Genomic DNA, 26,258 nt, shown 5'->3' on the forward strand with positions numbered 1-26,258 from the left:
CGTAGGGCGCTGATAACATTCAATGAGAGCCCCCTGTACATCACTTTATGATGAGAGGGGGGTACCTGACATGCCTATATGTGACACAGAGGGATCCTAATCAAGCATGCATGTGTAACAAGTAAGCAGTGAGAAGGTGTTGGCCTTGTAGATATAAGGACTTACAGGATCCCAGCAAGCAAGCACCAGGTTTGCAGCCTGCTTTATTTGTGATTCAGAGGTTGGAATCGTCAGAGAAACAGCAGCCCTCTGGCAGCTCTGCCTTTGCACAGACCAACGTGTACTTATGGGTGTTGTTTAGGAGGAGAAATCATGAGATGCATAACCCCGAGGAATAGCAGAATGCAGGCAGAGGTGATGGACTGTCAAACAGTGATGGCAGCAGAAAACTAAACAAAGGAAAAACGTGTTAACAGCTGTGGAAAGTGTCAAGCTTGAAATGCACGTTTGCTTTGATCTCTAGTGGAACAACCTGGAGAAGCAGATCCCTGCCAAACAATACATTTTCCCTCCGGCTTACGAGAGCTTTTCCCCCACCCGCCACATCTTGTGCATCTTAAAGTCACATTTATTCATTAATAATAACCTGAGCGCAAAGTTTCTCCATCATCCTGGGCAAATATTTGCATCAGCATTTCTGCAGCCAGATAAGTGCAAGTCCGTGTGTGTGTGTGTGTGTGTGTGTGTGTGTGTGTGTGTTTTAATTGGTCATGAGGACCCTAGGAGCCCTAGAGATTGCTGAGATTTTGATGTGAAATTTGCATGAGCTCGCCCAGAGTATGAAAAGATATCCATTTGCATCATGAAGGGGAGGAGGAGGTGACTCTCTTAATAACATCGAGCGTGTTGAGCTTTGAGAAGGAAGATTAGGGTTTGAGCAGCATCACAGGTCTCTTCTTTTTATAGCTTCCTGTTGATTTCTTTATCACTTTGATCACTGGTGCCTGATTTAGCATCATTTCCAGTGAAAGCCTCGCCAACGGGAGCCACAGTTCAGCCTGTGCAACTGTCTTTGAGAAAAGAAACAGTCAATATACGTGACTCTCTTTAGCTTGGAGGCATTCACAGATGACAGGGTTTTCATATTCATCACCTGGCTGCATTACCACCATTCATATGCGGCAGCTTACGCAGAGTCCTCCGGGGAAATTAATATGGAACCACTGAGCAATATGAGAGTGTAGTGGCAGAGCCGACACATAGGTCAATATCCTGGGTGGGATGCAATATGAGCAGTCATCTGCATCATAAACTGACAGTTATATCATATTGTGATCACTTTAATGGCCACAAGGAATGATCATCATTCATCCATGAATTATCTTACCATATAACTGAATCCTCTGAAACTCTCCGCTACATTTAAAAAAGGAGGAATAATGTCTTGCTTTGAGCATCAGGGTTTTTTTTCCTCTCAGCTCTCCAATGCAACACTTAGCACTTCGTTTGTTTTGCTAATTTGTCAGGCAAAAGTAAAAAACAGGGGAAAGAAAAAAAAGGAAGAATTCAAAAGCATTTGCCAAGATACAGAAGACGAGCTTAAAGAAACTGAGACAGAAAACACAGAAACATCAAGGCAAAGAGAGAGTTATGAAGAATAAACCAGCTTCCTTATGAACTGAAACACCAGCAGACAGATGTTTGGAGGTGACTTTTCTTCAATATTAATGTTGTTAGTCCCACAACAGTCTGCCATGTGCTCCAGTGCAGAGCCACATGTACACAAAGCGTACAGGATTCAGCACCACGGACAGGGACGTGAAGGAAGGCCCAAGCTGCAGATACAGAAAGCCCCAAACGGATCCTGATGCAGCAGCTAGAAAAAAGATGGAGGAAGGTATGATGGAGGAGCTCAATAACAGGAAAAAAACAGCTGTCAAAGTGTGTCATTTAATGCAAAGTGTCTGAAAACTTGACCAGATACAGCAGCAGCGCTGACCTGTAGCTATAAATGGCATGGAGAATGAATTAGATTAAATTTAGCACTTTTAATTCTACAAACCACAATGTGCTGATAAACAATATCTTTATACCTGATAACTTCACACCAAGCACATATTTTTGTGCCATGAACCCATGAGATCTCTGACAGGGATTAATAAATATGTAGCAGAAATGCAGCTAAGCAGAGCCAAAGATTGAAAACAACTTGCAATGTCAAGGCAGCGTGAAGAATCTTGACCGTACAGGATTTTACTCATATATGGGAGGCAGAATTCTCTAGCTAACTGTTTGCAAAGCTCTTGCTCAGTCTCTGTTGGGAATTTTTGCCAACATCCTGACCACAATAGACATATGAAAACATGCTCGTCCACTCAAGGAATATCAAACTGAATAATGAAGTGATGCATGATCGCCTGTATTGTGGATGAAAATGATCTCTGTCTCAGTGACCTTCAGCCATAACTTGAAGTGCTTTAATATTTGATAAGCTGATAAAAAGGTGTTATTTCTCAGAGGTTACCGTCTCAAATGGTTAAAAGGCAACAAGTCAGTGGGTGAATTTTAACAAATTCAATTATAATAAATGTTATCTACTTAAAAGCCAAAAGGACTGTTACACATTTGATTAACTACTTCCTTATTCCACTAAATACTGGAAAATTCTACATTAACTACAATTTTCAAACGATTGATTCTTTAAGCCGTTTATGTCAGCATTCAAACTGTCTTGTATTTTTTCAGTTACGAGAACCCGATGAACCCTGAAGGAGGAAATTGGCTCATATGGACAAGATGGAGTGTGGACACATCAGCTGGTGACATTTCAGTGTTTTATTTGCTGTGCAGCCAAACCGATGGAATCACTTAGCGATGCTTTCAGGTTTCCACTGTAAATCTGTGTCAGTAATCATCGCCTGCTTTGTCCACTGTTACCTGTTCAGATCATAAACATTCACATTAAACTGAATCTGTATTTGTACATTTTTATAGAGAGAAAGTTTTTTTTCTTTGTTTCTGTTTGGTTCATTCATCAATATGGAAGTTTCAATATTTTTTACAGAGCAGTGATTATTTGTTGCTCCACTGAATCTCTGAGCATGCTCACAAAGCTCAAGTGGTCCCTGACTAGTGTATTATATTTTACAACAATATTTCCACCATAAATGATTCACTGGTGATATAAATGTTTCTGAGCAGCAGACGGTCGAACGTGGAACCAAAGATTTCACCAAACCTTCAGAAACAGCTCCATTCCTCCAAAACACAAAGTGAGACAAAACTAAACTTCATCAAGAAAACACAAGAATGAGAAAACAGCTTTTTTCAAAAAAGAAAAAAATACTCACAAAACTGAAAAAGATGCCTTTTTTGTTTTGTTCCTGTTTTTTCTAAAATGTTTTATGTAAATGTCGTTGTTGTGCCCTGTCGCTGTGTTTGTGGAATTTATTTGTGGAGGATTGATTTGCTTCCTGTCATGGAAACGATTGTAGTTTTGGTTTCCTTTTGTTGTTTGTCCACATGTTCTTGTTTGGTTGTGTTTTCTGCTTGTTTATTTGTTTGTTTTCCTGAATGTTTTTCTAACTCTGAGTTTGTTGCATTGTTTCATGAAATCCTGTTGTTTTCTGTATTCGTGTTTTCTTGTTGGTTTGGTGTTTTTCTAAACGTTTGTTTGTTGTGAAATGATTTGTTTTGTGAACTGCTGTCTGCCCTGTTTTCTGTTTTGTAGCATTTTGCACAATATTAATGTCTTTGCTGTTTTGTGTTGGACCTCTCGGCCACCTTATAAGCAGAATATTGACCGTATGACCAGATAAGAAAGAGTTGCCCGACACTGTTTACCTCCTCACTGAGCTTTAATCAAACAACCTCTTGTCTTGGTTTTACAGACACTGCAGACTTATTATTTTGGACATCTGTTACATCAGTGCATCAGCAGACTTGACCTGTCATTACTTTAAAGGAAAATGAAAGAAATGATCAGATTTGGTTTGATGATGTTTGAAAGGAGGAAAATAAATAGCATGCAGCTCTCGACAGGGCTGTGTGCTGAGCCCCCTGCTCTACACCGACGACTGCACCCCCACCCACCTCAGTAACACCATCACCAAATTTGCGGATAATACCGCGGTGGTGGGACTTATCTCGAGGGGGTTGAGACCACCTACAGGGACGAGGTTGAGCGACTGTTTGGTGTGGGAACAACAATCTGCTGCTCAACACCTCCAAAACCAAGGAGGTCATTATCGGCGTCCGGACGAAAAGAGCGGACATACAGCCACTGAACATCGGTGGGGACTGTGTGGAGAGGGTGGCGGACTTCCGCTTCCTGGGTGTCCACATTGAGGAGGACCTGACCTGGAGAGTGAACATCTTTGAAAAGGTGCAGCAAAGACTGCTGGTATCCTTCTATCACTGCTCCATTGAGGTTATCTTAATGTATCTGTGTACAGCAGCTCAGAGGAAAGCGCTCCAGAGGGTCATCAGAACGGCTCAAAAAGATTGTCGGCTGGCCTCTGCAAGCACTAGAAGAACTACACAGTCCCTGTAGCCTTAAGAAAGCACAGACTTTAAGGACAGTTTCCACCCTGGACGTCAGGGTGCAGAACAATAAAAACCAGGACAAAGATTCAGCAGCAATTTTTATCCAAATGCAACCACACTTAATACTAAAAAACACAAAATGTGCAGTATGTTTAGGGATGCGTGTAATAACAGAACACATCTGTGTGTGAGAGATGGGTCTCTGCTGGTGCTGCTTTTTATCTTGCTTTTGTTTGTACATCTTATACTAATTTTATATATGAAGTATCGGATTGGATGGCACTTTAAAATCTTATACTTGTTACAATGGCATTAAAGATAATCTATTCTATTCTGTTCTATTCTATTGTAAATTTAGCATAAAAATGTAAGAAGTTATTATTTTATTGAGTTGAGTAGGTGGTTTGCACCCATGAAAATCTTAACAAATATTTGCCAAATAGCTTATTCTGCTGTTGGGTACTTTCGGCTCTGACAGTCAGCACCTGTTATGTGGACCCGCTACACCAGTCACTTGGTTTCTTTTCCAAACATGCCTTGTCTGGCTGATCCGGTCAGGGCCCCTGATATAAGACAACTTGCAGCATTATTTGGTGTGAGCCCTGGTACCATCTTCATATTGAACCTCAAGTTTCACATAAAGTGGGAGACCGAGAACAAAGGGGGACCATTTACAACCAGTGGCAACCCCTGATCTCCACAGTCTGGGACTGAAGTCCATCCTACTGTTGGTACCAGAGTGACCAACGCAACCACACTGGCTGACTGGGGACAGATGCTGGTGGAAGAATGGAATCGTGGGTATGACTGAAAAACAATGGAGCAAACCAGACCTTGTCCATTTCTGACCTCTAATGGATGCTAGCTGCTCAAGATGGCCTGGATTTCCACACAATGATGGCGTTGCCAAATCATATATTTTATTTATTCATTATAAGTCTGATGAGAGATGTGGGAGTGCAAGTCTACCCACAAACTTAACTGCTGCTTATCCTACGAATAAATTTTCCTTACAAATGTTTTACCATTTAAAAGGGAAATAAACAGACTTTCCAACAGTATATTGATCCACCAAACACTAATTTATCGACTTAATGTGCTAAGATTAGAAAAAATATATTTTAGAGACTGAAGCAGTATTTTGCAAATATTAAGAATGCACAAAAATAAGAATTAAATCATTAAATATTTGAAAAGCTGGTAGAGACCATGTGTGGCAGGAGAGGGTGAGCGCAGCTTCAGGTGGCTGCTGCTTTACTGTCTCTGGAAAAAAAAAATTTCTTCTGACTGTTTCAGGAGCTTAATGGTAGATTCGTGTTTTATCAGTATTATTTTAATAAAACGGTTTTTCACTTATATCAGAGTGTATTTTATTTTACCTCTAAATTATTTAATTTCTTGTAATAAATTTAAGCTGATTCTAATTATTAGGCTATTATTATTATTATTATTATGTGTGAGGGCAGATGAAGAATAGCACAGCTGCAACTTTAAGACTCCACGCGCCCCCCCTCCGTCATCTCCCACAATGGTTTTTTCCAGCTCCGCTTATCACAGCAGAATTTGTAACATGCCATAATTTCCCCTCACCGGTGTGAGTGGTGCGCGCGCGTGCCTGTGTGCGCGTTTGACCCCGGAAATCAAATGTCATTGCCCGACGCGGCTAATTTGGCGATTGTTCCTGCTCCTTGGGTTTTGGACAATGCTCGCGGCGGGGACCAGCCGCACCTCCACCATCGGATCAACGGCGTCGCTGCCCGCGCGCTCTGAAGAAGCCCTGCTAGGATTGTCCGCTTGATGCGCGAGCTCCCAGAGACTGCAGTTGTCATTGATCCGCCGCCCGAGCCTCTTCTGATAGTGAAGGGATAAATTGTGAGTATGCACACTGTTGCCGCTGGCATCGCGGTGACCTACATCGCCCCTTTCCTGTTGGTTCAAGGTGATTTTCTGCGATGCCCCCCTCCGCTTTCATCCCCAACTCCGGACCATTGGTAACGCTGGAGGAATTGGAGGCTGTTTTTAGTCTGTATAACCTGTGCATTTGGTGTGTGTGTGGTTGACATTGTGATGCTCTGCGGGAGAAAAAGGAAAAACACACACAGCCGGCTGTCACACAACAGAGAGAGTTAAAGGGGGGCGGGATGCAGACTGAGAGGCTGGCATGATGTAATGCACTTGAGACAATAGCCAAGGATTCTCCCCAATTATCATTCCAGAGAATGGGGAGGAGTTGTTACAGCGGTGTGAAGACGCGATGAGCGCCGCAGTCAGGCCGCCTCCACATGCCTGTGTGAGGAGCTGTCATATGAGGAACAGCTGCCCCTCCTAGAAACACTATTACCGGTTATTATACAGGTTCAAGGAGGGGGCGGGCAGGAAAAAAACTCTGCATTCAACCATACTTTTTTTTTGTTTTTTAATGCATGAGTACAACAACACACACATGCAGCTGCTGGCATCTTGTTAGAGGGATCCAGCTGCAGGCCGAGCTGTGATCTCCCTCTCAGCCTGCTGATTGATAGTAACGTTTGCAACCAGAACGATAACGAATCAACATTTAGCACAGAAGCTCAGGGACACACAATTTCTGGAGCATTATGCAAAAGTCAGGGCGCTTAATTTAACGGTTTTGCATTAAAGACTGAGTGATGCACCTTTAATATGTCTGGTGAGCAGACAAAGCATTTATTGCCTTGAGGTGGCAAAGCAGAGAAGTGGCTACCTGTGGCACCAGCTTTTATGTCTATTAAACGATGGTAAAGGGCAACTTTTACAGCTTTGGTTGGAGTATTATTAAACGCTTCCTAATGAGGGAGGTAAAATGCAGCTGACGGCAACCAGCATTTCAGATTAGGTCCAACTTGGCTCACCTTACTCTGCTCCTATTCAATCGCTATTGATTCCTGTTTTGCACGACCTTGCTGCCGGGGACTGTAGGCGATGTAAGCGGCTACACGCTGTCCGCTCATCCTCTCATGTGCATTCAGATTTAGTTTTCAACCAGTAAACATAGATGCGTACACCCAGGTGGAGGTAAAGTGTGGGTCTAACTCTACACCCAACTTTACGGCTCATGTCTATCACATCAAAACGTTGATTTAAATTCTGTGATGTGTTCATTAACAGATAAGATATTCTGTATACAAGCGTTTGGACTAATCCTCTTCCTCGTCAGTAGATTCAAGCTCCACAACTGTGGCTGTAAACTACAGATTCAGGAAGATGGGATTTGACTCAGAAAGAAAAACTATAGAGTACATACGTTTAAGGGGTTAAACCAGAAGTGTAGTCCTTGTAATGGACTGAATGTGGTAAATTCTCAGGCTCACGCTTCAGATGAAGGAGCTCATAATGGGCGGTTTAAAATGACCGGCCCTCGTTACGCTGTAAAATCTAACTAGTTGGCTTTACCAAAAAAAAAAGGTGCAAACTCATTGACAAAAATGAATAAATAGAGTGACTGATGATTAACCGGAACAGAACTTAAATGAACTGAAGCTAAGTGTAAGTACATGAGGTTGGGAAGCAACTTGATGTGATCAAATCTGTGGATTACAGGTGATGCTTCACAAAATCAATACACATGATCATTTCAACTTTACTCAGACTGATTAATAAAATTATTTTTCTTCAACTGCGTTGCAGCAGCAACTTGATGTGGTGAAATTTATTCCACCACATATGTTCCTGGTAAGATGAGGTCAGTATTAAGACCAGAAAAGCTGAGCTGAGAACTGCTCTCCTCGCACCAGGAAGAGGCAGAAATCATGAAGACACGAGATGAATATTTAAAATGTTATTGTTCCTAAACAGCTGAGTTTGATTAGTAAAATGTAACAGAAGCAAGAAGAATAAAGAAAACTAAGGAGAAGATACTTTTAGAGATGCTTTAGCTTTTAGGATTGGAAAACAGCGACATCATAGTTTATTTTACACTTTTGAGCTCTGTCTGAAATCCTTATATATATATACATATATATATATATATATATATATATATATGTATATATATATACAGTATATATATGTGTGTATATATATATATATATATATTTATATATATGTATATATATATACAGTATATATATATATATATACAGCATATATATGTGTATATATATATATATATATATATATATGTATATATATATATACAGTATACATATATATATATATACAGTATATATATGTGTGTATATATATATATATATATATATATATATATATATATGGTGGCATATCAATTATTGATTAAAAATGTAATTTTACTGGGCATGCTCATAACGGGCATGAGAAGATTTCTCATTCCTATTCATATACAGTACAGATACAGCTGTGTCCGTAAAGGTCAGCGTGCTTCTCTTATGATATGCAACATGTTTTAAAAACCGTGTTGCATCAGCTCTTCCCTTTACACCCTAATATTTCTCATAAAAAGAATTTCAGCCTGAACAGATGTCCTTTGTTGTATTTTATATTTAATAACATGCTGGATGTGTTGAGTGGGTGGCAGGTCAGTTGAGCAGCCAGACTTTTTTTTAGAAGGAGCCATGTTGCTGTTTTATGTGCAGAATGAGACTTGGTCTTGCTGAAATAGACAAATACTGAGGTCCCGATTGTTGACCTGGACAGCAGGATGAATATCTGGACTGACAACACGAGGCAGGGGTCTACAGTTGGTGATAAAGCATCTTCTCTGGATATTAGTTAGATCAACATAAACCATGATTCATCTGACAGAAACTCATTTTAATAACTGACTAGCCACACTGGAATATAAAATGCAAATCTGGTTATAAGAAGTTATAAAAGTGGGTAAAAGAATAGTTTCAAACTTTTACAGAGGATGTTCATTTTGTATTTTGTCAGACATTTAACAGTTTTATTATGACTAGTTTAGGCTGCAGGACACCATTTTTATTTTATTATAGGAACAAATATCGTTATATTTCATTATATCTTCCAGATTAGTGATTAACTCTCACTAACACCGCAGCCCCTCGTCTCTGTCTGTTGCCTGGCATAAAAAGCGCCCCCGCTGTGTCACGTTAAGCTGGACGGTCAGACTGACAACGGTTCACCAAAGTTTACCATGTTTTGTTGTCGGGAATAAAATCCAGTGTTTCCTCGGCCATGACAGCATGTCATCCCTCCTCTGCTCTCTGATTGGCCGGTGAGCCTCCCCGATGTGGGGACAAACAGCATGAACCACGTCTCCGCTCAGGGGCACACAGACAGACACACACAGAGGTAATATTCCGGAAGAAAATGCCCTCATCTTCACTTCTTACCACAGTTAGTTTTCCACTGCTGTGCACGTCATCCGTTCAGCTGTGACCTGCACAGAAATGCCACCGCAGCAGTGGCGGAGGGCTTTCTTCTGGTGTTTGCCTGGATTAGTGTGCACCTTCTCTGAAAAGTGAAAAAACACCATATCTGGATAGCAGCGTGCTTCTTTTAAATTGCACACTGCTGAGCTGGATGGTTACTCTCCTCTTTAGTACAGTTCATTTAGGCACATCTTATGGCAGAGGCACACTATAGACCATTTGGAGAACATCATGGCTTGTGTTAAAATGTTCTTTTCCTAAATTACTGGCATCCCATCCAGTTGGCTAAAATGAAGGTGCATGTTTCATGACTACATTTGACAGTCATGGTTTTAACCCGGCAGAATTTTATCTCTTGAAACAGCAACAAACTGCGAGCAATGTCTGGAAGCCTGAAGATCACAGGTCTTCTATATCTTTTCATGTTATTTATTAAATAATTACATTTTAAAATGAAATTTTCATAGCCTCTTAAGGAGTGGTGAACCTCCTGCCTATTTTTCCCCTGGAAAAGAGCCTCTCTGAAGATGCCTCTTTATTTCAGCACGTGGTGGGAGGTTCCACACAGTAGAACTTTTTTATACTAACAACAAGAGCGATTACTGTTTTCCAGCCTTATATTGTCTAAATGTTGTTGTGAAGGAGCAGGGGCAGTTCTAGAATATTTTTGATGGGGGGCCCAGGCACAGACTGGGTAAAGGGTGGGACATGTAAAAGTTGCGTAAAACTTTTTAATAAGAAAGATTCAGATTGTGGGAAATGATTAACTTTTTATTTCAACTAAAATGTCTGAAATGTAATAAGAAAAACAAAGTTTGTGAAAGCAAATAGTCAGTAGTTATTTTTTCCTATTAACCATTGCACAAAGACTTGAAATACTTTGTTTATAGCAGGGAAAAGAAAAATTTCACAAGTGTTCATTCAGCATGCCTGGCCACAGTCATCATTTCAGGTGGTCTTATGAATTTTACATCCTCTTCATAAAATGTAAACAGTCTAGAAAGACAAAATATTCCCCGTGTAAGCAGCTGGCAGGATAATGTTGTATATGATTGCTGTCTTTTAATAAAAAATAGGGTTAATATTGATGTAGAATAATTTCTGATAGAAACCTGCTGACGGGTGATCAGCTGTTTTCGTGCAGCTGTCCTCATTCTTTGACTTTACCATCCTGATTTTTAACTATTCCAGCAACGCCACATTTCTTAAGGCTACTGAGCATTTTTTACATATCATTAAATGTCATGCACACTAATCACACTTCACTCTACTTAACTGCATATTAATTTTCATTCTTATGCAGATAAGACTCTTTCTGCCCTTTGATGTGTTTTATACACCTAGCAACAGAAGGGGTACATGTACTCTGTGCGGGGTTCAGTTGCATTTGGACATCAGAGGTTTACTTAAGCAAACATCAGCTTACACTTACCATTGCTAGAATTTAACTGTCTGTAGCACCTGGAGGAGCCATTCAGGTTTTAAGGGTCCTTGGTAATGGTATCGGGGGGCAGGCCCTTGTTAAGGAGCCTGCTGTTTATTGCTGTAATGACATGGAATGCAATTAATTCAGACATTTTTTTTCAGCAAACTAGTAGAAATTATATACAATTACTGGCCACTTTATTAGGTCCACCATGCTAGTACCAGGTTGGACCCCTTTTTCTGTAGAGCTGCCTTAATTCTTGATGTCATAGATTCCCTAAGGTGTTGGAAACATTCCTCAGAGTGGACAAGAGAAACCCCACCACACCATTACACCACCACCTACCTATCATTAAACTGGAGTTCAGAATACAAATATGCACAAAACAGAAATTAAAATGCAGTTAAAACACAGCTAATCTGGTCAGTTATGGTGAAATGTTTCATTAATAATGGCTCATGCCCTGTTGTTCAGCTCCCTAAATCTCCGCCCGAGGCAGCAGCTCAAACACCTGGTGTCCTGGGTGTGTGCAGCCTTTCAAGATGCCACGTGCCCTCTTGAGACAACAGGTGCTGTAGACGTCCTCCAGGGAAGAGAGAGGGTGGCTGATGATGCTAATGACCCTTTGTAGTGTCCTCCTGTGTGCTTTGGTGGACATTGGGGACCACACAGAGAGTCAATAAGTCAGTGCGCTCTTTATGGAGCGGTGGTAGAAGACGGTCAGCAGCTCGCTCTTCAGACTGATCCTCTTGAGGTTCCTCAGAAAGTAGAGATACTGCTGAGCCTTCTTCACAACTGCTGTGTTAGAGCTCCACTGGCTCCACCCAAGAACTTGAAGCTGGGCACCCTCTCCACCTCCTCCCCACAGATGGGCTGCAGGTCATATTTCCTCCTCCTGAAGTCACCGATCAGTTCTATAGTCTTGGAGATGTTGAGAACCAAGTTGTTGTCTACACACCAGCCCACCAGCCTCTGGAGCTCATCCCTGTTTTCTGTATTGTCATCACCAGAGATGATGGATGACATGGTGGGGTCATCTGTTGTCACGAGTGGCGGCGGAGTGCAGGCAGAATAATGTAGGAGGCAAAAATCAGTGCAGGTAAAAGGGTTTATTGTCAAATGCAGGACAGGGAACCACACATGACCGGGGATGGGGGACCACAGATAAAGATCTGACAAAGCAAACTGAAAACCACGGGGTATTTATAGACAGGGAGAGTAATTAGGAGCAGGTGAAGAGAATGAGAAATCAAACCAGGTGAAATAACGAACCAGGAACAGAAAACTGAGCACATGAGGGACAACAGGAAGACTGAACTAAACATGACAAAACCAGAAACCAAATCATGATCTAAACAGAAACTTAACATGACAAAAACCCAAAACTTTAAACTAAGAGCAAGATAGAACTAAACACGACCAAAACCTAGACCATAATCATAACAGCAACTAAACTCAGGCAGGATGGATCCATGTTTTCATGATGTTTCCAGCAGATTCTGAGCCGAGCATCTGAATGTGGAGCTGAAATGGAGACTCATCAGACCAGCAACGTTTCTCCATCTTCTATTGTCCAGTGTTGGTGAGTGTGTGTGAATTGTAGCCTCAGTTTCCTGTTCTTAGCTGGCAGGAGGCACCCGGTGTGTCTTCTGCTGCTGGAGCCCATCTGCTTCCAGGCTGGACGTGTTGTGTGCTCAGAGATGCTAGTCTCCATAGCCCCATATAAAAAGATACCCCATAATGCTTTCTGAACCACCAGTGACCTCACGTTGCACCTACCCAGCAGCTTAGCAGTTTGAATATTTCAGTCGGTGTTAAAGTTATGCAGAAATGGAGCTGGCTCAGACATAACACCATGGTAATGCTGCTGCAGCTTCAGACAGGACACTCTTGTAAAAGAAATTCCCAGGTAGATTTTTCTGGTGAAAAAACAGTTACACAACTAAATTACTGAAATAAAATAAATATTTTATCCTACAACTGCAAAATATGTGCAAAGAAATTACGGTAACTCAACATGCAGGAGTTTGCCCCCTTAAAACTTGCATTTTATGTAATGTTAAATCTAACTTCATGAATTTCCAACTAATTTTACTGAACCACTGATGTCTCCTGATCGCTAGTTAAGGATATTGTGGCCTCTATTTATCACTCCGCCTTCTCTCTACTGTAGGGGCAGCACAATATAGTCCTCAACAAATGTTTTTTTTTTCACTCTCTTTTTATTAGGTTGAGGTATTCATTCCATGTATAATAAATAAAAATTCATTTCCAGATAACACAGAATATCATAAGAGAAAAAGAAAAAAACAAAAAAACAAGGGGAGATGAAAACAGGATTGGGAAAGTAAAGGGGACAAAAACCAAACCAAAAAAACAAGCAAACAAACAAACAAAACAAAAAGGCATTTGTTCCAATCACTGCTGATTGATTGTAAACGTTTATTGTCTGCCAGAATAGCTTGTATTGGGATACCTATAATCTTTGAGGTTTCTATATCTTTCCATTGCGCTTTGTAGTTTGGGTCACACCAGTAAAGTAGTACTCTCATTTGTGATGATATGAAGTAGTATCGAAGATTTGGCAGACCCCATCCTCCTTTTTCTTTTGATAATTGCAGAGTTTTATAACAAATACGAGGTCTGTGTCCATGCCATATAAATCTTCAAATCATTTTATCCCACTCATTGAAATATTGTTTTGAAATATTTATTGGTAATGTTTGAAATAAACATAAATGTCTTGGTAATATGTTCATTTTAATAGTTTCCATTCATGCGCTTAAACTAAGATAGGGGAGAAGACTCCATCTTTCAAGGTCCTTTTTAATATTTCTATAAATAGGAAAATAATTTTTTTCCATTCATTTTTATACATTTTTTGTCAGATTAACCCGTAAATATTTAAGGGATTCTGTACTCCATTTAAAGGGATAGGCTTTTTTTAAGGTGTTCCATAGGATGAAAAAAAAGAGAGTATCTCAGTCTTGTCTACATTTAATTTGTATCCCGATAGTGTACCTATATTATTAAAGAAGGTCATGACATCTGGCAGCGAAATCTCTGGGTTAGTTAAGTATAGAAGTACATCATCTGCATAACTTGCAATTTTATGTTCCATTATTGTGACCCCACTAATTCTATCTGACTGTCTGATATACTGGGATATTCCCCAACAAATGTTAAATTTATGTTCACCCAAAACCAAAACAGATACGTGCTGTCAGTAACATTTCATCCTCAGTAACGACAGCAGCGTAGTAACGATGAAAGCGATTACCCGTTACTGGAGAAGTAATGCCGTTTATTTTTAACGCTGTTACTCTCATCGCTGTTAGTGATAAACTGAAAATAAATAAATAAAGGCAACGAAAGAGAAATATTCCAGCAGCCGGGATTCCAGGAACATGCTGTGAAAGAACAGCAAAACCAAATCATAAAATTACAGTCAAATTCCATAGTAACAATATCATTTATACCTTTAGTTTTTTATAGGATCTTTTCTTTTATTTCAGCTTTTTAATGTTTAATGAAAGACATTAACACATATAAAAACAATTATTATTCAAAATATTTGTCAAAAATGACAAAAAATACAATAAAAATGACAACATATTGCTAGATATATGAATAAAACATTATATTTAAAATATATTTCATTGATCCTAGTTTGGAAATGTGCCATGTGCTTTTAATCCATCTCTAGTTGTCATGTGGATGGATTATATGTACTACAACATATTCACAATAAATAACCACATTAAACTTGAATTTAGCTGTTTAATAATTTTCTTTTAAGATTACATTTTATTGAAATGAATGTTTTTTTCACACTTTACATTAGACATGAAGTCTATTTCCATAAAATCAGTGGTATTTTCTCGTATTTCTAGAATACACAGGATAAAACTGGGAAATGATTAAAGTTTGTATTTTTTACAGAGTAGGTTTTGCCTTTCATAAATAGGAAGCATTAATAATTTTCTCTCAGTATTACAGGTCACAGATCTGTAGATGAGTTAATGTGGTACCGTGTTCTGCATCGACCCGGCAGACGCCTGCCTGAGTGCCAGACTCTTCTTGTGGCAATGATCAAATGAAATAGACTCGGATTGTTGTTTTCTTGGCAGTCTGTCTCTTTCGGGAGTCTTTGTGGTGCAGGGTGCCATATGAATGGGATTTCACAGCACTATGAGTGCACCATCCAATCTGGCCATTTCCATTCACAAAAATGCTGCGTCACTCTTTTCCCACCTGTCGTCCTGGTACGGATGCCAAAGAGGGAAAGAGCGGCATGCAACAGCTTTCCCACCACTCGTTGAGCTCACCAATGCAGTCCTTGGATGCACTTTGTGCTCAGCTACTTGCCAAGAAATCAAACACAGACATGATTTAAAAGTGGAAATTCCCCGTAGTCAGCTCCCCTGGCAGCCTCAAAGCAACGTGCAGCCCTCTGCTTCTACTACTGATATAAGGGGACTGCATGATCATCACAACAGTTTGGTCAAACTGTCGCCATGTTGGGAGGAAATGAGCTTGAATGATCCTAATTGGTTGTTGCAAGAGTTTTAAAAGCTGACCTTCAATTTCATAAGGTATTACGTCTGTTCGAGTCTTCTTTCTTGGGCCTACTTTGTTCTAAATGACCATCTCTGTGCTTAATGACTTGGAGCATTATTTATTCTACACTAGATGATAACAAGGCTTTGAAAACACTTGATTTATTTTAGCCTCTCCAAAGTCAGCTCAGCAAGCATGCAGTGGCAAAGCTTATCTCAGAAAGCACAGAGTCAGGTTCAGTCCTCGGCTGGTTCTGCACACGCTCGCACTGCCTGTGTCTTTTGATGTTTTCCAGGTGGTGAACAGAGCTCAATCTGCCTCACTTGGCCATATACAGCTCAAGAATATGCTGCTGTTTTGTGTTTTGCTCTTTATCTGCTCACACAATTGGTCACATTAATGAGATTAACTGAAGACATTTAGAGATAAGCTGCAGCTTGCAGATTTGCTCTTGCCATAAGTGGCAAAATTAGCATCTGTTCCATATAGATATAATAGTTTAGTGCCTCCTTTTCTTTTTAATCAGGTGAAATCTTAAGAACCAGAGATAATCAGTCTGTCCATATTGTGTTCAATGTATATGAAATAATCTCTAAGGTATTACTTTGCATTTGTTGTTCTATAAAACTGATATAAATCGCAATAGATCAGTTTATAAACCCAATAATTTGGTAGGAAATGAGATTAGAGCACATAGCAACATTTAAGCCTTCCGCTTTACAAGAATGTAACAGCATAATTCTGCAAAAATAAAGATTTCATCCTTTTACAACCAAATTCTTCCAAATGTGATACCTATTCATAGCAAGTGCATGACTTAGTGTGCTTCAGTTAAATCGTTTGTCAGTGTTTTTACCCACATCCCGACTTTCATCAGTACCAATACCAGCATATCAATCCCAGTCCATTACGACCGAGTATTGTCCAACTTTTGCGTTTTCTTACATCATGGTTGCAAACTAAACACCATAAATATATTAAAGTTACATAAATGATAAGTAAAAATGTCTGTATGTTAAAGTTTTTAGAGACAGTTTTCAGCTGTCCTACACAGTGCTGCATGACCTTTCAATTACTTTACAAAAAATCCACAAAGCAGTGCAAATATTTAGTGAATGTCTAAGTTTTAGACAGACTCCTCATTACAGATAGTACAACTATGCATTGTCAAACGAGGGCGTGTAAAAAAGAAAAGTGTTACGTGATAATATCTAATGGTAATTGTTCTATATTGTTACTAAATGCAGCATTTATGTGTGTAGTGATCTTGAACATAGCATTATGTTGCCACATACTTCACTTACTCTCTACTCAACTTATCGTTCACTGATTCACTGAATGGTGAGTTAAGTAGTGTCCATATTGATATGCTAATTAGCCATGTGCTAATTAGCATGCATTGAACTGCGGCTGTATGCTGACATAAAAATACAGAGATTGGGAGTTGAGGCGCTCCAGTCATTAAAAAAAAATCCCCCAGTGAGCTTGGTCCGGTACTTGAGATTGTATCGTGATAATCCTGCAAAGATCATTGTTTTTTATTTTTTAATATCTAACAAGCACTTCAAGCATAGATTGGTCAGTGGTGCATTGGTAGGGTTAGAAAAGAAAAATCAAGTTTTACTGTTTTTATGATCATAAAGTTAAAATGACATAGTATGAAAAAGCTTTTCTGAGTGTATTGATGCAGTATCAGGTGAACTCAAGTAAAGACTGAATACGAGGGCTGGGTATCACCACTAAAATCAATTCGATTCACAACAATGAGATTTGATTAGGTTTTGATTAAATCTGATTTGGTTCAATATTGATCCATTTACAGATTTTTTTATGTAACACCAATTTGTCTTGAATATTAAAGACATTCTCTGTTAACTATTTTTTATTAAACACTGTCCTCGTTTACATGACCATAAAAATCAGGTAGTTGGGATTAAACAGATAATTGTAATAATATAACCGACATGTACCTCTGAAATACGATATTCATAAGATTGTTGTTTACATTTACAGTCAGCTGCTGTGTCTCCATTACAGTTTTTCTCTAAATAAAAACAATATTTTTAAAATTTTGACAAAGTCAAATTGTGATTTGCAGGCGTTTCCACTGAATGGAGTTTAGCACATTAGCCTCTATGCTCATAAAATCTCGTCCCGCCAGACTCCACCTTGAGGAGGAAGAAGATTTCTAATTCTTTGGAAAACTCTGCATTTTGCTGTTGCTTGCTCTCAAGGATCGCAGTTAGATTTTTTCTTTAATTACTTGTAAAAAGATTTCCGTCTCCTCCTGCGACTACTTATACCGCGCCATCTTCACTTAAAGTGGTCACGTGACCCCCTGCGTCATGTCCGGGGACGTGTAAATAAGAAAAGTGTTGCCATTGCATCTTTGCGATACACTTCTACATCACCACCTCATGAGAGTGTAAAAACATTTTAGTGATATTTAAGTGGTGTTTTGAAAATTGAGTTGTTTCCATTTCCATTTTTTTTTTTTTTTTTTGTGATATTGAATTTTGTAAAATTCTAGGGCTAAAGGAAACACCAAGTGTTTCCTCCAGCTTCACAGCCAGACATACTGTGATAAAAAAAAAAAAAAAAAACCACTTTTTTTATAAAGCACATTTTAAAAACAAAGAAAAGTCTCCAAAGAGAAACACTTTTTATTCTCCTGATGAAGATCTCAGAAAACATGTTAATGTTAATAAAACAAAGATTGGATCCATTTTAAGCTGTAATACGACTCAGAAATTCCTGCAATGACGTAGATTCAGCTTGTTCAGCTGTGCCCGCTGCCATGACGACCATGATGCTATCAGCGTAACACCAGAGCTGGAGAAATCCTCCATCTGCTCCTCGCTGGAGCGAGAGTGTTTCTGTCGTCACCTCCTGGGAACATTAATAAACTCGTATTTTTCTGATTTTAGCTGGTTGCCGTGTTTTCAGACGTGCTCTCTGTCCACTGATGGACGTGTGATCACGTTTGTGCGCATCGCTGTGGACACAGAGAGCAGCTATGACATGCCATCATGTAAATCAGATGACGTCAGACTTTTTAGTAATTTATTTCTAGAAGGATGAAGCATAAACCCGTTCTAGAGGAAATAAGACTTTAATGACTTCTGTATGATTGGGTGTAAAAAAACAACTTGACCTTGAAGTGGGGGCAGTTGGTCTCTGGTCGTCCATTATCGGATTTATTTTGGGGTCTGTTCGTGTTTGGTGATGTCACTTCCTGTCATTTTAAAAACATCAGTGTTTGTTGAACATGGCAGAGCCCACGGTTTTACTGTTAGCTGCTACTGTGAGAGGAAGTAAGCTGCTAAATAGTTTACAGGTGAATGTAATCCAATGGTTAAAAAAATCCAGCCCTTCATGCTAAGATCTCGCCGAGCATCATAAGTCATGCAAAAGTAGGGCCACTGGAAAAGGAAACCTATGAAAAGTAGGGCTGCAACGATTAGTCGACGTTGTCGACAATAGTCGACAATAAAAATAGTCGACAACGAATTTAGCCGTCGACTATTGTCGGCAAAAAAAAAAAAAAAATACAGAGTGAGACATTGTCTTCTTTTTTTTTTATTTCTGCTGAGAGTTGCACATGCGCCATAAAGTCCGCCAAGGGAAAAATATGGTGCCGGACCAGGGAGGAAAACCGCAGCGGAGAACGTTAAAAGTCTGGGATAACTTCACGTTAAACTTACAAAAGAAATTAAATACATGTGAGGTTTGTAAAGCGGACCTTGTGTACCACGGAAGTACGTCTGCAATGCTCGAACATTTAAAGAGGAGGAACTTTGGACTTACTTAACAACCTCATGCAAGATTTCAAAGCTGAAAGTGAAATAAGATCCATATATAATAATCATGAGATACATAATCCGATTGGTCGACTAGTCGTTTTAATAGTCGGTGACTAATCGACCATCAGAATAGTCATTAGTTGCAGCCCTAATGAAAAGATGGGATTGATCTTAAACTTGAATTGATTCCAACTTATTAATCAATTTTTTAACCCAGTTTTAGTAAAATCTCAAGGTCAGGAAAAATTATGTACACTCTCAAATTAAAATGAAGCTGAGTGTGTGTAGACAGAATAACAGCAGAACTGGACACTGAAAACACATCAGATGTACATGTTTATTGCTGTCTTATTCTAGCTGCTCATCAGTCCTGCATCTTTGTCATATTGAACGATGAGCTAAATGATTTCAGCTGGTGAAAAGTCTGGACTTTGAAGGTAATTTAGTCCAGCACCCTGATTATTTGACAGTAAAGCCATGCTGTTGTAATAGATGTAATATGTAGTTTAGCGTTGTCTTACTGAAATAGCAAAGCCTTCCCTGTAAAATACATCATCTGGGGTGAAGCTATGTTACTCTTAAACCTGTATAACCCTCTCAGTGCTTCTCCGCATGTTCAAGTTGCTCATTTCATGAGGAAATATGGATCCCAAGTCATCAAACATGCAGGGCTTTGAAGTGAGTACTGATTGAAGCATTATAACATTTTGGTTGGATTCAGGGAAAAATTAAAACTTGCTATGAAATACTGTAGCTCCTCTCTAAATGTGTCCCTCTTACTGGAAATCTGCTCTACAAAACTGATGGATGAACGCTGACCTGCCTGCAGAAGAAAGAAAGATTGTGCAGTCACGTAAGAATCATCAGACGGACGCTGTGGTGACATCTTCTGAAACGAAATGGCATGATTCCAGCTGTGACAATAAAAATCATATTGTGTGATACTCACCTACACTAAGTATGAAAATTAACTTTTAAAGCCGCAGTCATTCATACATTTTATTTCGTAACCATCTTAATCATGACTTAAATGACCTGACAGGTGTCTTATCTCGGGTGAGGCTGCTAGGCAGAAAAGTGCAGTGAGTTTGTTGCACTGACTGGGGAGAAAATCTCTCTCCTACCCCCTCAATAATTCATGGATTGGCATATGGCATTGAGTGAATATCCCAATGATCTGCGGCTCTGTGTGCAATTCTTATTGGATCTGTGGTCCTCGATGTCTCAATGTAGTATGTTTCTGTTCCTCTCTTTGATAATTCCTGCATACATGCCTCATGGCTAACATCTTTAAACATTGAAGTCTGGGCTTTATGGTGGCCTAACAGGTAGTCTTTCATATTCAATAACTTACATGCACTGACATCAAGCCATCCTCTGACACACCAGTAGAATCTGAGGACTTGTTTGACTACAGTTGTGATGTGCTGTAATGTTGCATTGCACTGAACCATAATCAATAGCCTCCTTTTTTTTTTTTTTTAGTTTTCTTGATTTTTGGTACACCAAATTGCTATTTTAAGAAACCAAATTGAGTTTTCACCTGTGAGAACATTTAGACAACATCTGCTTCCCAGTTGTTAATAAGAGCTCTCAGTTCTACTCTTGGTGGATGATTATCTAAATGAGAGGGTTGCGCTAACTCTTACCTGCCATTGCTATTGCCATTCTTTAGAGAGAAACAAATGACTTCATATTATATCCTCCAATAACAGTGTCTTGCCAAAGAAGGCAGCAAAGAAGTTGAATCCTTCCACAAGCAAGTGACATTTCCTCCAAAGCAGTGGGAGCATTAGTCTTGTTTTTTTCTGATTCTCAGGCTTAAATAAACTCACTGACCTTATCCATTTCCAGTATTTCAGTTAAGCAGATAAACGTTTCATTATCTTATTTTATCATGCTCTCACTTCTTAGGAAGATTGATCAGCAGTCAGGAAAAACAGACCAGTCAGTGCACTTCTCCATATTGATCTTTCATAGACACTGTAAATTATATAAGAGGTAGTCGCAATGAGCTCAAAGCTACAAGTGCAGGAACAGGACAACAGGGGATTGTATGCGCCCATGGGCAGAGAACGATATCCTCATGAAATTAAATTTGAATTAAATTAAAAAAACAAATATTTTAGAGTATGCTGGTCCATTTTGAGGAGCTATTGATCAAGTCATAAAGCGGTTGTGAGCAACATGGTGCAGAGGTTCAAACATCAAGGTCAGATTTCATGGTTAGTATCAAAAGTATGATCCATGCATTTTAACAAAGAACTTGCATCAAGTTAGTTTGGTGAAAAATGAACTACTCGACAGTTTGAACCTTTCCATCATTAGAAAAACTAATAAACTAATAAAGCCTGGGCCTGCCTCCCTTTGCACAACTAACGTATATTGAGCCGTAGTCAGGAATGAATCACTTCTTTCTACTTAAAATTCAGCACCAAGGCCAACATGCCTGCTCTCCAAAGGAAAGCTGGCATGTGTGGTGTGTCCAGCAAAGCAACATGCAGTCGAGGTCTCTCTGGTCTAAATGGTAGCGGATGCTGTCTGAAGCGGGAACTGGTGGGAGCCTGGCCTGGTGCCTGGAGAAGATATGGGCGACCCCATCTTAGTGCCAGAACATGCTGAGGCACAGAGCTGGCATTGTAACCAGTCCACAGGGGGCCAGTACTGGGAAATGGGATTTTGAAATCTTACTAAATACACCTGGCCTAGATCAAAGTGTGCAGTAAGTATGGCTTTCTAAAAGCTAATTTCATCATTAGCTTTAAAGTATCTAAAGTATAGTTGCTGGTCGTTGACTGTCTAACTGCCAAAGAAAAAGAAGACGGTGAAATGTGATTGTCTCCCTGACGTAGGGCTGGAGTAATGTAAATCATGTTATAATTCCCCTGTGAAAGCATACCTTCTAGGTATAAAGTGTGTGTCCAAGCCAGGGGTGTTCAACTCCCAATCCTGAAGGTGTTCAATGTTTCCCTGCTCCAACACACATGACTCAAGTAAATGAGTCATTGTGCAGAACTGCATAGGCTGTTGGATCTATTTAATGTGAGTCAGGTGGGTTGAAGGAGGTTAACGTTAAAAACCTCCAGGATCCACTTTGGATACCCCCGGTCTAAGCTCTCCACATTACCCAGAGAGGAAACAAATTAGGAAGTTTTCAGGCCAAACTTGTAAGGAAGATTCATTAATGGGATGAGCATGAAGCTGAGTATGTGGGTTGTGCCCATGAAAAACTTGACCTGCCAAACAGCTGATTCTGCTGTTGACTCTTATTTGATGTCTTTTGGATTGGATGTTTGAAGAAACAAGGCATATTGGCAGTTTTACAAGTTTTGTGGAACACCAACGTGAAGTTGCTGTATAGCACAAGGCCTGTCTGGATCAGTCAAACGTGGAGCAGACGCCCACTGACCACTAAAGGCCATGATCGCAGTTACTTCTAATCAGGCACCTGATTGTCAACAACTGGAGCACCAGACGCTCAAGACAAGTCAATGGCAAAATCAGCTGTTTTCCTTACAAATGTAAATAAAAGGAAAATAAACAGGCTCTTCAATGATATAATATATATATATATATATATATATATATATATAAAGGAGCATGTCTTTAAAAAGCTGCAGACAAGGAGAGAAGATGCACAACTTTATCTTTATGTTGCTTGGCATGCTTCACTTTACCCAGCAGCTAGCAGCCGCTAGGCTTCAGGCTGTTCTTTTAACACAGCGCTGCAAACAGCACCGTGTCTCTGCACATTGACACATAACTTTTGCAATATTTTTTTTTAATCAGTGTAATCTATTATTAGCGCAGGCCAAAACTGGCCCGCGGGCCACCAGTTGCCAACCACTGCTGTATGGGTTCCTCTGCATTCATTTGAGTTACTATCAAACCATAGCTTTAACATGTTAGCTTAAAACAAAGACTGCGTTGCTAACTTTGAGACTTTTAACAACTCTAAAACTTATACTAATTCATATAAATACATCAAATTTAATCATTTAGAATTAAAGAGGTTACACTATTAGTCTAATGATTAATTGGCATAATAGTGGTACACCACACATCTGGGTACAGTGCTTAGCTCACTTTGGTGTCTGAACAAAGAGCTATTCTTTTATTTATCTAAACAGTTTTCTTGCTAATGTGTGAGTAAATAAGATTTTTTTATTGGCTATTTTTTAAAGTTTTTGTTTTGTTTTTGTGTAGGCTGAGTTTCTTTTGTGGCAAGCCAGGCCAAACTATCTTTCTCTGAATGAAGCGTCCCATTTCCTTCATGCTTTTTATTAAACTGTTTAAATCTTTATAACTAGTGACTTTTTGTGGCTCATTGCATCATCACATGACCCATGGGTAGGAATGACTCCTTACGCTTTCAGAAGACCCTGGGGGAATTGGAAAATGGCCTCACATATCCACTATAGCATAGATACGGTGTATTACGCAACGCGATCTGAGCTGCCCCATTAAACAGCACAAGCATGAAATCTAGGGCAGAACGGCCAGCATCCCAAGACGTCTCTGCAAGCTTTGAAACGCTGGGGTGACACTGAGCCAAGTTCCAGCTCTGTTAGGCTCAGGCTCTTACAAATGGCAATATAAACAGTAGTGTGTGGATATTCACGTAGAGGAACTGGTTGGTTGTTTTAGAACAGAGTACTCATCTTTCCTATGAGAATTGTTTGCAGTTTAGAACTTGCACACAGATCTCTATGTATATTTATACTTTGATCAATTTTCTAATAAAACTCTACAGTGATCAGTCATGATACAACTCTTTTTACTAAATATTTTACCTCAGACTTAGGCTTAGAAAGTTAAGCCTAATGAAACACCACATTTTATGCAACTTCAGTCTTAACTTACCTAATGTTAATTTTAAAGGTCATAAAACTTGGTGTGTATAATAAGAATTTAAGAAAGATATACCTGAGAGAACAACAGATGATGTATAAAAGGCCAATCAGGATTGCAAGTTTAACATTTAAGCAAAGGTAGTAAAGTTTGTTTAGACTATGCTCACACTGCAGGTCTTAATACTCAAATCGGATTTTTTGCAGAAATACTTTTTTTTGCATGATTGATCACATTATCCTTTAATTTCCACCAAGTGGCCCACATGTGCAGACGACATGACGTCACATGCAGTGCACTGTTTGCAGAAATAAATATAGTTGATACATGTTTGTGTATTGTATTATTGGGCAGTAGGAACCAAAAAAATATGCACCTGGTTTAGCACCACATACGAAAGAGGCATGGGTCGGATGTAAAAAAAATCGGATTTCTGCTGTTCAGACTCTAATAAAAAGATTTGATATAGGTCCCGTATGGACAGAAAAGTCAGGTTTGAGTCACTTTTGCCTGCAGTTTGAACAGAGCTGACATGAAGACAGACGATATCTGGAGGACTGAAGGACTGGTGTCTCAGCAGGATTTATGCATTTATATTTAGTAAACTAGACCATCCTTCTCAAACCAGGGGTTGGGACCAGCGTGGGGGTCGCTTGGTGGTCATGGCTCAAAAAAGTTGAGAATCACTGGACTAGACTACTGTCATGCTGTCCTCACAGGTCTCCCTAAAAAGTCCATCAGACAGCTGCAGTTAGTCCAGAACGCTGCTGCTCCAGTCCTCACTAAGACCAGGAAAGTAGATCCTAGACCTCCAGTCCTCACTAAGACCAGGAAAGTAGATCCTAGACCTCCAGTCCTCACTAAGACCAGGAAAGTAGATCCTAGACCTCCAGTCCTCACAAAGACCAGGAAAGTAGATCCTAGAACTCCAGTCCTCACTAAGACCAGGAACGTAGATCCTAGACCTCCAGTCCTCACTAAGACCAGGAACGTAGATCCTAGACATCCAGTCCTCACTAAGACCAGGAAAGTAGATCCTAGACCTCCAGTCCTCACAAAGACCAGGAAAGTAGATCCTAGAACTCCAGTCCTCACTAAGACCAGGAACGTAGATCCTAGACCTCCAGTCCTCACTAAGACCAGGAACGTAGATCCTAGACTTCCAGTCCTCACTAAGACCAGGAAAGTAGATCCTAGACATCCAGTCCTCACAAAGACCAGGAAAGTAGATCCTAGAACTCCAGTCCTCACTAAGACCAGGAAAGTAGATCCTAGAACTCCAGTCCTCACAAAGACCAGGAAAGTAGATCCTAGAACTCCAGTCCTCACTAAGACCAGGAACGTAGATCCTAGACTTCCAGTCCTCACTAAGACCAGGAAAGTAGATCCTAGACATCCAGTCCTCACAAAGACCAGGAAAGTAGATCCTAGACCTCCAGTCCTCACTAAGACCAGGAAAGTAGATCCTAGAACTCCAGTCCTCACAAAGACCAGGAAAGTAGATCCTAGAACTCCAGTCCTCACTAAGACCAGGAACGTAGATCCTAGACCTCCAGTCCTCACTAAGACCAGGAAAGTAGATCCTAGAACTCCAGTCCTCACTAAGACCAGGAACGTAGATCCTAGACCTCCAGTCCTCAGATCTTTACACTGGCTTCCTGCTGTTTACAAAGACCTGAATGGTTTAGGACCAGAATCCATTCAGGATCTTCTGGTTGGTTACGGACCAACTAGAGCTCTCAGGTCATCAGGGTCCGGTCTACTTTCTGTTCCCAGAGTCAGAACTAAACGTGGAGAGGCAGC

The 26,258-nt window shown here is 39.9% G+C and overlaps 1 protein-coding gene across 4 annotated transcripts in view; it reads left to right on the forward strand.

The window, feature by feature from the left end:
* The first annotated feature begins 6,074 nt into the window (after window positions 1-6,074).
* The window catches only part of ppfia2 (PTPRF interacting protein alpha 2), a 211,515-nt gene continuing 191,331 nt past the window's right edge, over window positions 6,075-26,258 (forward strand). For all 4 annotated transcript variants that reach the window (XM_041977029.1, XM_041977031.1, XM_041977032.1 and 1 more), the window contains exon 1: window positions 6,075-6,357. The gene's annotated coding sequence lies outside the window, so the exon portion shown is untranslated. The remainder of the gene's footprint in view (window positions 6,358-26,258) is intronic.

This window comes from Melanotaenia boesemani, chromosome 23 (genome assembly GCF_017639745.1).
Source record: "Melanotaenia boesemani isolate fMelBoe1 chromosome 23, fMelBoe1.pri, whole genome shotgun sequence".
Lineage (NCBI taxonomy): Eukaryota > Metazoa > Chordata > Actinopteri > Atheriniformes > Melanotaeniidae > Melanotaenia > Melanotaenia boesemani.